We start from the raw sequence: 16,272 nt of genomic DNA on the forward strand, positions 1-16,272 counted from the left end.
GCCCAACTCTTCCCTGGGGAAAAAAAAAAAAAAAAACTAAAAAAGATGGACAGAATACTTCAAAAATCTTAAAAATCAACCAGAAACTGACAAAGAAATGAAGAAATACCAGGCCAAAATTAAAGTAAAATGAGGAACCCAAAGAGATCAACAAGAACAGAATCCACCTTTGCCTTGAAGTCATTTGCGAATTTTGAAAATTTTTAACTTTCATTTTTACAACAATGTAGGTAAAGAGGAATAGGAATCAAAAGCTGGGTCCCCCAGGGTGTCTAACCAAAAACCCTACCTCAATAAGCAGGACCCTAAAGGCTACATAGCTCAAGATAAGAGAAACCAGAAGTGAATCATCTCTACAGAAAAATTACAGCATTGGGTGGTCCAAAAGACCTCAAACCTTTAAGGTGCTTTAAGGTCGGGTATCCCTGGGTGGCTCAGCGGTTTCGCGCCTGCCTTTAGCCCAGGGCGCGATCCTGGAGTCCCAGGATCAAGTACCGTGTCGGGCTCCTGGCATGGAGCCTGCTTCTCCCTCTACCTGTGTCTCTGCCTCTCTCTCTCTCTCTGTCTATCATAAATAAATAAAAAATAAATCTTTAAAAAAAAAAAAAGGTGCTTTAAGGTGACCCCAAGGTGGTTGAAAAAATTTAAAAAAAAAAAAAAAAAAAGCTCTCTGGAAAGGGCTACATCTTCATTCTATGCCTCAAGAATCCTACAAATAGGGCAGCCCTGGTGGCTCAGTGGGTTTATCGCCACCTCCAGCCCAGGGCGTGATCCCGGAGACCCGGGATCGAGTCCCACGTCAGGCTCCCTGCATGGAGCCTGCTTCTCCCTCTGCCTGTGTCTCTGCCTCTCTGTGTGTGTGTGTTTCTATGAATAAATAAATAAAATGTTTAAAAAAAAAAAAAGAATCCTACAAATAATCAGAATTAAATTAAAAGTCCTACAAATAATATTCCACACTACAAATAAAAAATATATCAAAATGACTCACAGACCTAAATGTAAAACTGGAAACTTTTAGAGGGGGGTGGAGGAAAACACAGGAGAAAATCATTGTGACCTAGGATTAGGCAATGATTTCTGAACTATGATACCAAAAAAGCACAGTCCATAAAACAACAAATTGATAAATGATTCTTCATCAAAATTTATAACTTCTGCCCTTTAAGGCCCTGTTAAGAAAATGCAAAAACATGGGCGCCTGGGTGACATAATTCAGCATCCAACTCTTGGTTTCAGCTCAGGTCATGATCTTAAGGGGTCATGGGATGGGGCCCCGCATCAGATTCTGTGCTCAGCATGGTGTCTGCTCAGGACTCTCTTTCTCCCTCTACTCTCTGCCCCTTCTCTCCCTACCCCACATGCACTCTCTCTCTAAAATAAATCTTTAAAAAAAGAGAGAATGCAAAAACAAGCCACAGCATGAGGAAAAAGCACAGCATCTGATAAAGACTTGTATCCAGAATATATAAAGAACCCATCAAGAAGAAAAAAAATGTAATAGGCAAAAGAAGGTGTAAACACCAAAGACATGGAAAGATTCTCAACATTATTAGGTATTTGGGAAACAAAGTAAAACCACAACGAAAGACCATTACACACCTATTAGAATGGCCAAAAAGCTAAAAGACTAAAACTATACCAAGTATTATCCCAACGGTCCAGAGTGACTGAACTCCCACACAAGGCTAGGAGGAATGTAAAATGGTTCAGCCATTCTAGAACACAGTTTGACACTTTCTTTAAAATACCAAACATACACCTACCACATGATCCAGCCATTACAGTGCTAGAGCCAACAATTCGGGGAAAAATAAAAGCCTATGTTCATATGAGGCCTTGAACAAAATTATTCAAAGGTTTTATTTGTAATAACTCAAAACAAGAAACGACTCTCCACACACTGATCACATTCAATGTCAATCCAAGAACATCAGGAAGAAATTTTTTGGAAGTTAACAAGTGAGTCTAAAACAGATAGAGATATGCAAAGGATCAAGGGTAGCCAACAGATGCTTAAAAAGGAACCAACTGGGAAGAGTTTCACAGTAAGATAAGACTTGTAAAACTAAAATAATCGAGGCAGCTTAAACTGGGCAGTACCAGCAGAATCCAAGAGAGTCCAAAAACAGATGCACATACACAGACCTTCCATTTGCAAGAAAGGTTGGGGAGATGCTCTTTTCAACAGTGTTGGGGCAACTAGATGTCACAAGTTAATGAAGCTAGATCCCTTCATATACCAAAACTAATTCGGAGAGAATCATAAAGTTAAAGGTTAAAAGCATTTAGAGAATAAATGAGGAATCAGTTCATGACCTCAGGGCAGGGAAAGACACAAAAAGTATATAAAGAAAAAGACTGATAAATGGCACTAATTAAACTTAAGAACTTCTATTTGTTAAAAAAAAAAACAAACAAACAATGAGTCAGTGAAACTGCATATGACAGAGTGGGAAGAGACAGTAGCAAAATACATAACCAACAAAGAACCTGTGTGCTGAATATACAAAGTCTACAAATCAATTTAAAAATAACCTAATAGTAAAATATGGACACTTCACAAAAGAGTGAATCCCAATGGCCAATAAATGTATAAAAAGATGTGCAACCTCACTGTAACCAGGAAAAGGCTATTTAAACCACAAGGCAGCAACAGGACAGAAACCACCAGAAGGGGCCAGGCGGGGAGACTGCCGTGATACCAGAGGGGCTGAAGCAGTAATCAGAGAGAAGCGGGTCGGTGGCTGCAGCACCCAGGGTGGAGAAGACCAACAGGAGAGCCAGTTACTGAGAAGCTGCTCCCAGGCAGGCTCCTGTTATACATTTAATGGGGGTTATGGTCTGTGACTGTAAACTACAACTTGAACTTCACTTGACCAATGTAAGGAGAAAGAAACTGTTACAGATCACTTTTTCCCACCAGCTCATCCTGTTTACTTTCTCCATCACAGAGCTGCACTATTAAATCCAAGCCTGGTGGAGGCCAGAGGAGGTACATGGGAACACCCTTTATACCCTGTGTTGAGATTATAGTACACTCAAATCCACCGCATATCCCTGATTCTCCTTCTCTGCCTTTGTAACAACTTTCATATACTTAAAGACCACAAGGCCCTCTCAGCAGGAACACACACTCTTCTTCAATCATTAAACAAATTACTGAGGGCCTATCCTAGTAGGAGGAAGCTGTGAAGGACCCACAGATAACCACAGGAAAATACAGTCCTTGTCCCTGAGCTCACAATACTCTATTTGCCAACAGGTGCATCCAACTCTGCATAAGACAGTAGAAAGTAGGCACAACACCAATCCCATCTATGTACACTAACTTTTATCTAGCTCTGCTCTTAGGAAAAAAATAAAGGACAAAGGCAAAACAAATGTATTAAATTTAGGGTCGCTTGGGTGGCTCATCGGTTGAATGTCTGCTTTCGGCTCAGGTCATGACCCCGGGGTCCTGGGATTGAGTCCCACATTGGGGTCCCTGCAGGGAGCCTGCTTCTCCCTCTGCCTATGTCTCTGCCTCTCTGTGTGTGTGTTTCTCATAAGTAAATAAAACCTTTTTTAAAAATTTATTAAATTTAGATACGACTTTAACGCTAGGCAAAGTATCAACTCACACAATACTGCTTTAGTAGTCACCCCAAGACTTGGAAATCATCCTGACTCTAGTATAAGCAAGCCAATTTCTCAGCACCAAAACAAAACCATCAGAGAACATGTGCCTTAAGCACCCACAAGTACACACTTTCCTGCTATTTGCCAAAAGCCACAAGTCCAAGGGTCATACAAATTGCTATTTCAATGCAAAATTACTATTTAAAATACAAACCAAGATTTAAAAGCATTAAATGATCTCAGCATAAAACATTCAAAATCCCTAAACAAAATTAGTTGTGAGGTCTTCCCAAGACTCTAAAATTCCTGAAAAATTGGGAAAAATATTTAAGAGTACTGAAGTGACGGCAATCTCATTAGCAAATCTAAGTGGTCAGAAGCCATACACATACCTCTGCCATTTACAACTGATTTTTGCCTGCTACGACTTGCATTTCTCTTAAAACACTCTAAACTAGTGGTTCAGACATTAGCATGCAACAAAGGCTCCTGGACAGCCTGTTAAAACAGACTGCTGGCCCCACCCCCAGAGTCTGATTCAGGAGGTCAGAGGTGGGGCACGAGCACACGCATTTCTAACTAGTTCCAAGTGATAGTGATGCAGCCGTACTTTGATATCCACTACCAACAATCAGTTTACTGGACTGCATGTGCGTGTGTGTGTGTGTATTCAAGTGTTTCCCTTCACAGTAAGCAAGACTAAGAGGGACTTGCTGAAGAACAAACTACTTTTTTCTTACCCAAATACTCACTTTTCTTGCCTGAGTGATGGTAAGTGATCTGTCACTCAAAACGTTCTCTGAACAACGTAACAGTAAAAGACACTCTCAGCAGATCAAGGCAAAACCTGGCGTGTCGTAGAACTGGCAGTACCGTGTTCAGAAGACAGATTTTTAAAAGTAGTTTCAGGGGACAGCCTGCGTGGTTCAGTGGTTTAGCGCTGCCTTCAGCCCAGAGCATGATCCTGGAGACCAGGATCAAGTCCCATGTCGGGTTCCCTGCATAGAGCCTGCTTCTCCCTCTGCCTGTGTCTCTGCCTCTCTCTATCTCCATGTGTATTTCATGAATAAATAAATAAAATCTTTAAAATAAAAAAAAAAAAAAAGTCGTTTCAGGGCATAATGTAAAACCCCTGTAAAGTACATGATGAATCCAACTGATTAGTAAAAGATGTATTAGAGCTTCTAGGTCAGTCCTCAAGGATCTTTGATAAATCTCACTCATTTTGTGCCACCTTGAGCAACTTCCTACGTCTTCAGAGTCCTAACAAACACATGACCAATTCCCACAAAATCAATTTCTAGAAAAAAATATTTGAAACTGTAAAGGAACAGAGAAATGCTTTTTTTCTCAGATCAATTTTGACGAAATTTGTAATCTAATATAAAGCAAAGGTAGAGAGACAGATAATCCAAGACTTTCCCTGGTATCAAGTCCTAACTGGTTTTTAAGTAAGATTCTTTACCAAGGCAAACAAAAGAGTAGATTGCTGACTGATGCAGTAAGTTCTCCAACAATTAATGAGCCTAAGATTCTTTCATTCAATAAATATTATTTGTGTCAGACACTGGGGATGCCATAGTGTGTAAAACAAAGTCTCTGCCCTCGTGCTGCATATATTCTATAAAAAGACACACAATGCACTACCCATATGGAATGTATAAAACCATTTCAGCTCTTTCTTCAATCCAAAGACAAACACATGGTGCTTTGGTCACAAGTAGACCCAACAAGCACCTACCATTCACAGCAGAATCCAAAGCACCAGATGGCAAGACTTTTAAGAAAGAATATGGAGGCAGAAAGGAGATCCTAGGCACAGACAGCCCAAAGATACAACTTTTCAGGTTCTTCTGAACCTTGGTTTTGGTCCACTGGCCCCAAATAAAGGAATACAGAGTGCTTAAAAGCACGATGGAAAATTCTAAATCAGTGAGAATGAGCACATTCACTTCAGAAACGTTTATAGAGCAGCAATGTGTTAGATTATAAATTCTAGGATTTACTACAAGGGCATTAAACCTGTATGAGAAATGTACAATTTACTTTTCCCTCACATTACTCCTTGCTTCCCACAAAACTATATTCATAAACATTGACACCACCCCCCAAAAAAAGTCACCAATGAAAAAACTGTAAATGTAGAGGTTTATTAAAGCACATCCTTTAACAAATAAAAACCATCAATCACTGCACCGTGCATTACATACTTTTATTTAACTAATTCTAAGTTAATTAAAAATAATTAAACAATTTTGGTTTATGTTCATTAAAATGTTTACCTATACCATGTCAGCCTGATCATAACTTCATGATATGAAAGTGTCAGATTCAAATAGAAAATATAATTATTTAAACTTTCCCAGACATAGTAATTACACTTGCACACTAGTCACTCCCCCTTCAGAAGGCTGGGTTAAGATCTGTAAGACTACTGCTTCCCTAGTCCTGGAAACTACACAAAGTCCAGGAGACCTGGCAAACCAGGATCTGCCCCTTGTGGCCCAAGAGACCCATGGCAAGCGCCTCTTAACTCCAAACTTCCAGTGTTCCATCTGTAAAATGAGGATATAAATAGCATAACTCTACAGTTCTTGCGAGGAGTAAAGGAGATAAAGCATGAAACCCATCAGCTCAGGTCTGGAACGTTTTATCTACCAGATTTAATTTATTGGTAAAAAGGTAGTGACACTTACTAACGACACACAGTACCCACACAGGTTACATTTCTTCCCTATCAGTGGATAACATTCACATGTAAAACTTTAGTCATTTTCCTTGTTCTGATAAATAGCAGTGTGTATCAATAAGATCTGGGCAGGATTATTTTTTTGAAAGATTTTATTTATTTATTCATGAGAGACAGAGAGAGGCAGAGGGAGAAGCAGGCTCCATGCAAGGAGCCCGACGTGGGACTCGATCCCAGGACTCCAGGATCATGCCCTGGGCTGAAGGCAGGTGCTCAACCGCTGAGCCGCCCAAGGATCCCCTGGGCAGGATTATTTTAATTAAATACAAGGTTTGTAAGGAAATACCTTCATGTCCTGAAAAATAGGTAAACTTTGTGAGGAGGCTACTAGTTTTCTTATCAGAGGCTTTCAAGTGCTAAAAAATGGCAATAGTGCCACTCAGGCGAAAACATTTATTTCATACTTTCCTCTAAAAACCATTTCATTAGTGTTTATGCAAATCAAACTAAAACTAACAGCATTTGCTAAAAATCCTATCTAAAGTAAAAGTTGAATCACATATGCCTATCTGAATTTTATTTCCATCAAAGAGCCTGGCAAAAAAAGCAATGCAATTGTTATAGATAGGAAGAGAGGGGGTTCTGCTACTTTATAATCAGAAACACATTTATGCAGTTCTGAATGGTAGGATTTGGCACAATTCCTAGAAATTAATTCGAGAAAGTGGTAGATAGGAATTTCATTTCTCCTACACTAGGTTGCCTTTTGGTAGTTACGAAATGAAGGGGGGGGGGGGGGGAACCTTGCCAAAATGTTAGTAGAGAGAAAAAGCCATCAACGGTTCAAATAATCCACTACTAAACATGGTTTTCAGAAGACAGGTAAAAACAACTTAATATAACTGGCTGAGGCAGTGAAACACAGGTACACCCAAACATGGGCTAGAGCTGCTCTCATCCTTCTCCACCAAGGATCCTTCCAAGGACAGAGAAGCAACTTCATACTTGAATGCTTACTGCATTCACACACTTCCTGGAGTTTATCACTATTGAGTCCAATAAGATCATTTACTTTGCCCAAGTTTCTAAATTCTGCACTTTAAATAATTTATATAGGCATCAGTAAAAATTCTCAAAGACCCCCACATCAATTTTTTGCTAATTATTTAAGGGATTTTAGTAAAGAGATACAGTAATGAAAGTAAGTCCTTAAATAAGTTTCTACTACAGAAACTAAACTTTACTGATTTACCAGCAAAAAAAAAAGCACCTCATTTCACAAATGATAAAAATAATAGTACTTTCAATTATATCAAAATTTATTTTTTATATCGAAATTTAAAATAATAGCTGAAAAACTGTCTAAACTGAAAATGTTTCATTTCAAAAGTTAAAGATTTACGTAATAAGACTTTGAATCTCATCTTTTGTTGTGTTACCCTTAAGACAAATATTTTCTCAAAATCAAGACTCTGAAAAATACAGGAAAAATATTTTCCATAAAATCTTTAGAGATATGAAGATCCTACTTCTCTAACTCAAAACTAACACCCAAAATAGAACCATAATTTTCAAAACTATTCTTTACTACACTATAGAATATATATGGTACACGGAATACACTATAGAATATTTTCCTCTGTGGGAACTAATCAGTCTCTTTTTAAAGGGGCCATCTTTAACAACACAATTTTGTTATTTAAACAACTTCCCAACTTCCTAGCGAGAAAAGTTATGTGCTTTGTTCAAGAACCCAATTCCAATTTTAAGAATTGGGACATTAAGTTTTGTAATTTCCAACAGTAAGCATGGAGTGCTGAAGAAACTGTTTTAAGTTAAAAACATAACGATCCTCACTGCAGTTCCTAACTTCTGGTTTCCCCAGACACCATCACCGCTGCACTCATGGGGCTTCGCTCCTAATCTAATACAATTCACCCTCAGAGGACTGCAGGCCTGAAAAGAGGCTGCAGTCCTCTCTCCCCTAGGGCTCTGCCCCAGTACTGTTTGCCCCAAACCCTAATTACTACGTTTTGGATTCAATGTCTTTATCCAAGGACTTGCTTCTTGATGATCACCTCTGAACAATGTGCGGGTCCTTCAACTCACTGCACATACTCACATCTTAGGTTGAGTCTGGGACCTTTTAAAAGACAACGAGGTGTTCTAAACAATCTTTTTTCCCAGTTCTCACGACTAAGCTGGATGATTTGATAATCACCGGGAAGACACTACTTAGAGAATCTGTAATATTTGCTGTTGGCTGTTTCAACATCAGTACACAACCTTTAGTACACAAAAGTATTCAAGCCACTAGCGGTAGGCTCGGTAGTATTTCCCCCTTCCAAGGAAAGCCACAGATATAAAACAATGTACTTGGTAAAGACGCTGCAACACAAACTTTCTTTGAAAGTTTCCTGTGTTTAAATGTTGCAGGGTGCAGGAAAAAGCTACCTACGTTGCACCTCAACAAAAATAAGGCAGACTGCTAATTTATTATCGTGTATCTTTCCACCACTTCGCCCGCACCTTTCAGGTTTTCGGAGAGGAGCCCACTGATGGCCAGCTGTTCGCAGCCCGACGGTGCCCAAGGGAAGACTATTTTCACTACCCGTTCTTCAAATAAAATATGAAGGGTGAGGCTCTGGGATTTCATTTCAAACAGTGACGAACGGCCTGTTTTTCCAACCGTGAAAATGTTTACATTTTACGCAAGAATCCCCCGGGATGGTCGTCTTGGGCACACAGATCCCCAAATTCTGAACACCGCCTTCGGCTTGAACGGATTTCAACCAGTTCCCATCATTACTACAATATTACTATTATCTTAGTCTCGCTGCCAAAAACCCAGCTGCAGGCTAAGTATGCAAGAATGAGACACTGTTGAAATGACTCAAGAAGAAAAAAGGGGAAAAGAAAAAAAAAAGTCTTTCTACCCTTAGTGCATTAAGCTAAATCCTACAATTAAAAAAAAAAAAAAAAAAGGAGCAAATAACACACACGGTCCTCCTGAGAAAGAAAGAAACCGAGAGAGAGAGAAAGGAACAGCAAGGCCGGCAGCAGAGCCGCGGGCTGGGCAGGGCAGAGGGGAAACTTGGGAGGCGCAGTCGGCAACCCGGTCTCCCGGGCGGTCGCCCACAGCAGCGCCCGGACGCCCTAAGTGGGGCGCCGGCGGCGGAAGAGGAGCGGGCCGGCCCGGTTCGAGGCCCGCCCCGCCCTGCCCCCGACGGGTCCTCGGGCCGGGCCCGGCCGCCCCCCCCGGGGTCCCCAAGGATTTCCCTCTTCCTCCTCCTCCTCCTCCTCCTCCTCCCCCCTTTTGTTTTTGAGGCTAGCGGCCCGCTCCCGGGAGGCCGGCCCCCCGAGCCCCCCGAGCCCCCCGAGCCCCGCGGGGCCCCCGAGCCCCGGCCTCCCCGGGCCCCCCGGCCTCCCCGAGGCCCCGCAGAACCCGCCCCCTCCCCCCGCCCCCCAGCCCCCGTCCGCCGCGCCGCCGTCCTCCCGGGGCCCCTCCCTCGTCCTCCCCGCATCCTCGGGCTCCCGGGCCGCGCGGGGTCGGGGGGGGGCCGCATCCGCCGCCTCCGCCGCATCCGCCGCCGGGACCGGCTGCTCGGCCGCGCTCGGCCCCCGCCCGCGCGCCGCGGCCCTGCCCAGCCCCCGCCCGCCGCCCCGGCCCGGCCCGGCCCGGCCCCGGCCCCGCACTCACTCGGACCGCGCGGGGCGCCGGGAGGCGACGGCGGACCACGGCGAGGCGGCGCCGCGCACGGCCGGGCGGCGCTCCCTCCCACGCCTCACGCCGCGGGCGCACAGCGGTCCCGGCCCGGCGGCGGCGGCGGCGGCGGCGGGCTTGCGCCCTCGGGGCCGTGCTGCGTCGGCGCGGGCCGCGCGTGCGCGCCGACCGGTGAGGCGCGCGCCCCCGCCCCTGCGCGCCCCCGCCCCTGCGCGCGCCTGCGCCCCGCCGCGTCCCCGAGCCGAGCTTCCGCCCGCGCGGGGGGGGGAGGGAGGGAGACCGCGCATGCGCCCGGCGGCCCGCGCATGCCCAGCCCGCCGTAGGGGCTCGGCTTCCACCTCCCGGGCCGCTGGGGGCTGCGCGCGGGCGGGGTCGCGGGGTCGCGGGAGGGAGGCGCGGCCTGCGGAGCGGGACGTCCCGGGGGAGCCCCCGGCGGCACTCTGCTGGGGGCCGGGGGGCGGGGGGGCCGACCTCGGGGAGACCCGCGCTGACCCCGCAGGCCCGCAGCGCTCCAGCCCGGACCCCCGCGGCCTCGCCCACCCCGAGCGCTTAGGTGTGCTGGGCCCCCCTGCGCACGGGGAAACTGAGGCTCGCGGGGGCATCAGGGCTGCACCGAGGCCGCCCCCCGAAGGCGGCTGGAGCCCTGGGCTGCGGGGGGTGCAGAGGGTGCATGCACGCGTCCAGGGGCTGCACCAGGTGCCTCGGGGGCCTGGCCGTGGCTCTCCAGGCAGCAGGGAGCTTTGCAGGGTTTCAGGCAGGAAGTAATATCTGATTTGTGTTCTTTAAAAAAAAAAAAAAGACAACCTTGCGGTAGGAAGTGAAAGCAGAAGCAGAGCAACTTTCATTTTTTCTGGTGTCCCTTTGATCGTCACCGCAAGGCAGGGGGCAGGTCGGGCTCACAGGCCTTTTGAGAGGTGAACTCCCTGAAGCTCAGAAAAGGTAGCCCAAGCATTCCGCGCTCAGAAGCTGTAATCTGACTCTACTTAGGACAGAAGCAGGTAAAGATCACAATTTCACTTAGCAAGAGCTCTACTATACTCGTTTTTATGGTTCTTTAATGAACTGTGTTAAGGTTATTGACGGTTTTTTTTTTTTCAAGGACATCGAAGTTGGTGAGGAAGTGAGTCTCTGAATGTGACTGAGCCCCAGGGCCTTTGTATGCACCACAACAACGGCTGCACCTGGAGCTCCCTTCCCCCTGCTTGGAACTTGTCACTCCCTCACTTGTTCAGGCTTACAGGCCACCACCTCCGATGCCTGGTGACCGCTCAGTATGTCATAGGCACCACCCACCAGCCTGGGTGCTTTCACACACACTCCCCACCCCCACGCCCTGCTCTGCTCTGTTGTTCTCCAAAGCGCCTATTGTCCACAGCCCTACCCTGGGTACTCATTTATTTCTTTATTGTATGTCCCTCTCCCAGAGCTCGAGATTCATTAAAGCAGGGACTTTGTTCACTTGTGGGGCCCTGGCACATGATGAGATACTTGTGGAGAGACTGGGTGCAGCTTTGGGTGCTGGGATGTGAGAAACTGATCTTTCAAGTAGAAGCAGGGAGTGGGAGTGAGGGAAGGGAGCCAAGGGACAAAGGGGATTACAGTGGGGGTGTCTTTGCGGGGCAGCCAGCGGGGGTGCTTTGTGTGATGGACCAAAAATGCCACCAACTCCTTGACGCTGCTCCCCCCAAGAGGGGATCTAGTCATTCACCCCTTGAATGTGGATGGGTCTTGTGACTTGCTTTGGCCACAGTAAAATGTGTCCCCACAGATGCTGTGTGACTCCTGAGTCGAAGCTGCAGGAGATGGTGAGGCTTTCTCATCACCTTCTAAGCACGCCTGGAAGAGGAGGCCGCGTGGAAGAGCACGGAACCACCCTGGCTGGCAAAGCTGCCACCTGCCACCTGCCAGACACGTGGGTGAGGCTGTGCCTGACCACCCAGCCCTAGTCAAGTGTTCAGCCAGCCATGGCCGCCAGAGACCCAGAGAGACCAGCACAACCGTGGAGCTGCACCAGCCCAAACTGGCCAACCAGAGAATCATGAGCAAATGAAATACTTGTGGTTATAAGCCTCTGGATTTTGGCATAGTTACACAGCCATAGGTAACTGGTACGTCGGACTTCCTCATCCTCGCCAGGGCGCATTCAAAACTGCGGCTCTTGAGGGCAGCTTTGATTATTCTTCTGCTTAATAAAAGCAGAGAATCCGGAAAGGACGAGAGAAAGAAATGGTGCAAACACACAAAGAGGAGAAAAGGTAGACATAGGAAATGAGCAGCAGGTTGTCCAACAGAGGCCCCCCCCTTGCCCCCTGAGCATACTTGGTGGTGCCTAGGAGCTCAGGTTCAGGCTCCATGACAATGGAGCAGGCCCAGGCTCAAGTACAACTGTTTGCCGGGGTCCGAGGCCAAGCAAGTTGCATTACGTCATGGCTCATCGCTAATAGAATTTATAGAGAACCAACATCAGGTTGTTGTGGGGAGAAAATGAACCATTCTTGTGAAAACACTCAGCAGAGTGCTTGGCACAATGTACCCTCAACAAGGGTTATTGATTAGCGATGGCATTACTGTGCGGGTTATTGTTAATCTTGATCATGGAGGGGGTATTCAAAGGACCATCCGGAGCGTGGTGGTAACAAAAGCTGATTTTATTCAGCTGTGTGGGTCAGATGCTGTATCCACGGTCTCCAGACCTCACAGCAATCCTGCAGCATGGACATGTTAACATCGTCCTCGTTTCATTGTTGAGAAAACCGTGACAAAGAAGGAAGCCATGAGACAGGTAGTAGGGCTGGAACTCAAAGCCAGTCTGTCCCGCTGCAAAGCATGCACTCCTCCCTCTGCCTGTGCGGCCTCTGCTACACTCCCACAAAACACAAAACACACAAGAGCATGTGGCTTCTCCCCTTCCTGCACTGCGCCAGACCGGCTGAGCACTGACCTTATGGGGGAGGCATTCAGGAAGGGCTTCCTGTATATTGGCCAAGCAGCTGCACAGACCCTGGGAGCACTTCCCCCCTGAAAAGCATCCTTCCACCTCCCTGGGCTGATGAGGGCTTGTCCCAAGGAGGGACTTGCTCATAGTGGAAACAGAAATACACTCTAAGGCTGGGGGTGGAGGCACCGTAAGGAGGAAGCACAGTACGAAGCTGATGTCACCGAGGAGATACCGAAACCCAAATTATTGCCCGCATCGTGGCACTGACCAACCTGCAGACCCACACGGAGAAATTGGAATGAGAAAAAGAAGGATCTAGGAGACTGGTGACTGGGGTACTTGTAGATCCAGTAACATGTGCCTCTGGGAGATGTGGGCGTGCCACATGGCCCCCCAGGCATGCTGGCCCTGAATCCAGACACTGGTCAGGGAAGAGGGACACGCTGCCGCAGAAGAGAGAAAGGAGTCTGACCCGGAGAAAACCCCAGCTCCCTCAGTGGCCTAGGTAGGGCCACTCTACCTCTCTGAGTCTCAACTTCCTCATCTGTAAAATGGGGAGAGGAAGAGGGGGAGGCTGCAAGAACAGAAGGGAAGGGAAAGACCCTCAAAGGGGAAGCAGGGCAAAGGAGGGACAGTTTGAGGGACCGGAAGCCAGATCGCCTCCTTCAATGTCTGGCCAGTGTAAGGGCAAGATGGGCCACAATCACCATGTGCTTCTTGCCCAAGAGGGAACATTCTGGACTTCCAGGATTACTAGGCTATTTATGCAGGTTTTACTGTATGTTTGAAATTTCACTTTCCACGGGAATTTAATGTAGGGATGTAGGACTGTGGGACTATTAACACCTCTAAGGGAGGGTGAGGTGGGGTCATATCCCCCCAGTGGCACCCGCAGTGGGCACACCTCTCTTGAGGGGACATGTGAACAATTTGCCCCAGGTGTGGGTCCATCCTCAGCTGGTGCTGGGGATGCCCCGGCCACTCCTGCTCTCACAGATCTCCCCACTCCTCGCCCCACCATGGTGTTCCAGGTCCCTTTGATACAGAGGACACTAGCTGGACCTCTTCCAGGCCCCATCCAAAGGCTCAGCCCGAGGGGCTAGCAACGAACACAGGAGCCCACCTATGGGGCTCTCTTAGGGATAAGTGGGCTGCACACCCACTTCCCGGTACTCACAACCCCTCCCCCAGCACACAGAAGGGAAACCCCTTCCTTGTACGTGCTCAGCAGGTCCGGGATGGGGACAACTCCCCAGCCTTCAAACCTGAAATGCCCCCTTTGGTCTGGAAAACAGCTAAGACTCAATTAGCACCCCTCCAGAGCACCCACATACCCTGCACCTGCTATTGCCCTGCACCAGCCTCTAGAAAAGAAAAGGTCTACAATCTCTGGGAAATTCTGCCCCAAACCATTGCTTATCTCATTTAATTGTCACAACTCCTTGCATAAGTTCCATTAAGAGCATTTTTCCAGGATCCCTGGGTGGCACAGTGGTTTGGCACCTGCCTTTGGCCCAGGGCACGATCCTGGAGACCCAGGATCGAATCCCACGTCGGGCTCCCGGTGCATGGAGCCTGCTTCTCCCTCTGCCTGTGTCTCTGCCTCTCTCTCTCTCTCTCTGTGTGACTATCATAAATAATAAATAAAAATTTTTTTTAAAAAAGAGCATTTTCGGGATCCCTGGGTGGCGCAGCAGTTTGGCGCCTGCCTTTGGCCCAGGGCGCGATCCTGGAGACCCGGGATCGAATCCCACATCGGGCTCCCGGTGCATGGAGCCTGCTTCTCCCTCTGCCTATGTCTCTGCCTCTCTCTCTCTCTCTCTGTGACTATCATAAATAAATAAAAAAATTAAAAAAAAAGAGCATTTTCCACATGGATAATGCTGAGGCCAGAAGGTGATGACTACCCAGCTCCAGTCTACCCAGCTAAGTAAGTGGCAGAGACAGGGTTTGAACCCAGCTTGTGTAGCTCCCAAGTTGTGTTCTCAGTGACTGAGCTCCTTGGCCTCCCACAGCAGGGGGGGCAACCAGGACAGAGTCCAGGGGAGGCTGTCCCTCGCCTTCTCCCTGGGGTGAACAGCCAGCACATCCTGGTTTGGCCAAGATGGTGCAGTCGCAGGGGCTCCCCCAGACCCGTTCCTATCGTGGGCTGGACAAAAGTCATTTCCATTGCTTTGATCAGTATTAAATCCCCGCTAAAGCAATGTCCTCCTGGCAGCTTTTGTGGGAGGTCATGCTCAGCACAGAGGGCTGCCCACGTTCCAGCATCTGCAAGGTGAACAGACGGCCAGTGAAGACTTGCCACCTGTCCTATCTCATCAGCTTTGCTTTTTCTCTCCTGCGTTCTGGTTTCAAAGTTTCTGCTCCATCGCGCCCTTAGCCTGCATCCATTCTTGATGACCTAGAGCAGGGTTTCCAAACTGCCTGTCCAAAAGGGACAGCTCTTTTTTCTTCCATTCTATTCTAGACTGGTATTTTTGTAAAAGGCAATAAAAATGAATTTTAGAAACAAATGAGATTTTTTTTAAAGCAGAGACATACAGAAATAGAAGCCCTGATTTTTTATTATTAGATTTAAAGGACATAAAAAGACTGTCAAATTGCTATGAAAGTCTCTAAGCTCTTAATGCCTGGACTTATCTGCCTGTGGACCAGTAACAGCGTGCAGACCAATACCACCATCAACAGCACTGGTGTGGGAGGTCAGAAATACTATGTGGGGCAGCCCGGGTGGCCCAGCAGTTTAGCGCAAGCTTTGGCCCAGGGCGTGAGCCCGGGGTCCCGGGATCGAGCCCCAAGTCGGGCTCCCTGCACGGAACCTGCTTCTTCCTCTGCCTGTGTCTCTGTCTCTATCTCTCTGTGTGTCTCTCATGAATAAATAAATAAAATCTTAAAAAAAAAAAAGAAAAAGAAATAAGATGTGACTGCATCCAGAGTTACACATTTGAATGTGCTTTCGCCAAAGTATGCATTAAAGGCATTGTAAACAATAAAAAAATTAATAATATTTTCATTTGTTTATAAGGCAATCATTTTCTTTCTGTTGTGTGAATTCTACTTCAAATGTTCTATCAAACGGAAAGCTAATTCATCAAAGAAGATCAAAATTTTATGTCAAAATTAGAGAAGACTGAAATATTTTTAACATCATGTTTTTACGTTGTCAGTAACTCATTACAGTTGTATAAAATATAAATACATTTTAGTAGTCTTTTTTTTTTTTTTAAAGATTTTGAGTAATCTCTATGCCCATCATGGGGCTCAAACTGACAGCCCCAACATCAAGACTCGCACGCTCTA

At 46.8% G+C, this 16,272-nt stretch overlaps 1 protein-coding gene and 1 long non-coding RNA gene across 9 annotated transcripts in view; one reads left to right on the forward strand and one right to left on the reverse strand.

The window, feature by feature from the left end:
* Positions 1–10,137, reverse strand: part of PTK2 (protein tyrosine kinase 2) — a 266,922-nt gene extending 256,785 nt beyond the window's left edge. For 6 of the 7 annotated variants that reach the window (XM_072774653.1, XM_072774657.1, XM_072774652.1 and 3 more), the window contains exon 1: positions 10,011–10,137. The gene's annotated coding sequence lies outside the window, so the exon portion shown is untranslated. The remainder of the gene's footprint in view (positions 1–10,010) is intronic. The other variant, XM_072774655.1, reaches the window with a different exon arrangement.
* A 374-nt stretch (positions 10,138–10,511) lies between these two features.
* On the forward strand, positions 10,512–15,945 carry LOC140603910 (uncharacterized). 2 transcript variants are annotated; one of them, XR_012006923.1, is made up of 3 exons: positions 10,512–11,032; positions 11,134–11,305; positions 11,803–15,945. It is a non-coding gene; the product is annotated as an uncharacterized lncRNA (long non-coding RNA). The 2 variants fall into 2 exon arrangements; XR_012006922.1 differs by lacking the exon at positions 11,803–15,945 and having other exon boundaries at positions 11,134–11,492.
* Positions 15,946–16,272: the final 327 nt, after the last annotated feature.

This window comes from Canis lupus, chromosome 14 (genome assembly GCF_048164855.1).
Source record: "Canis lupus baileyi chromosome 14, mCanLup2.hap1, whole genome shotgun sequence".
Lineage (NCBI taxonomy): Eukaryota > Metazoa > Chordata > Mammalia > Carnivora > Canidae > Canis > Canis lupus.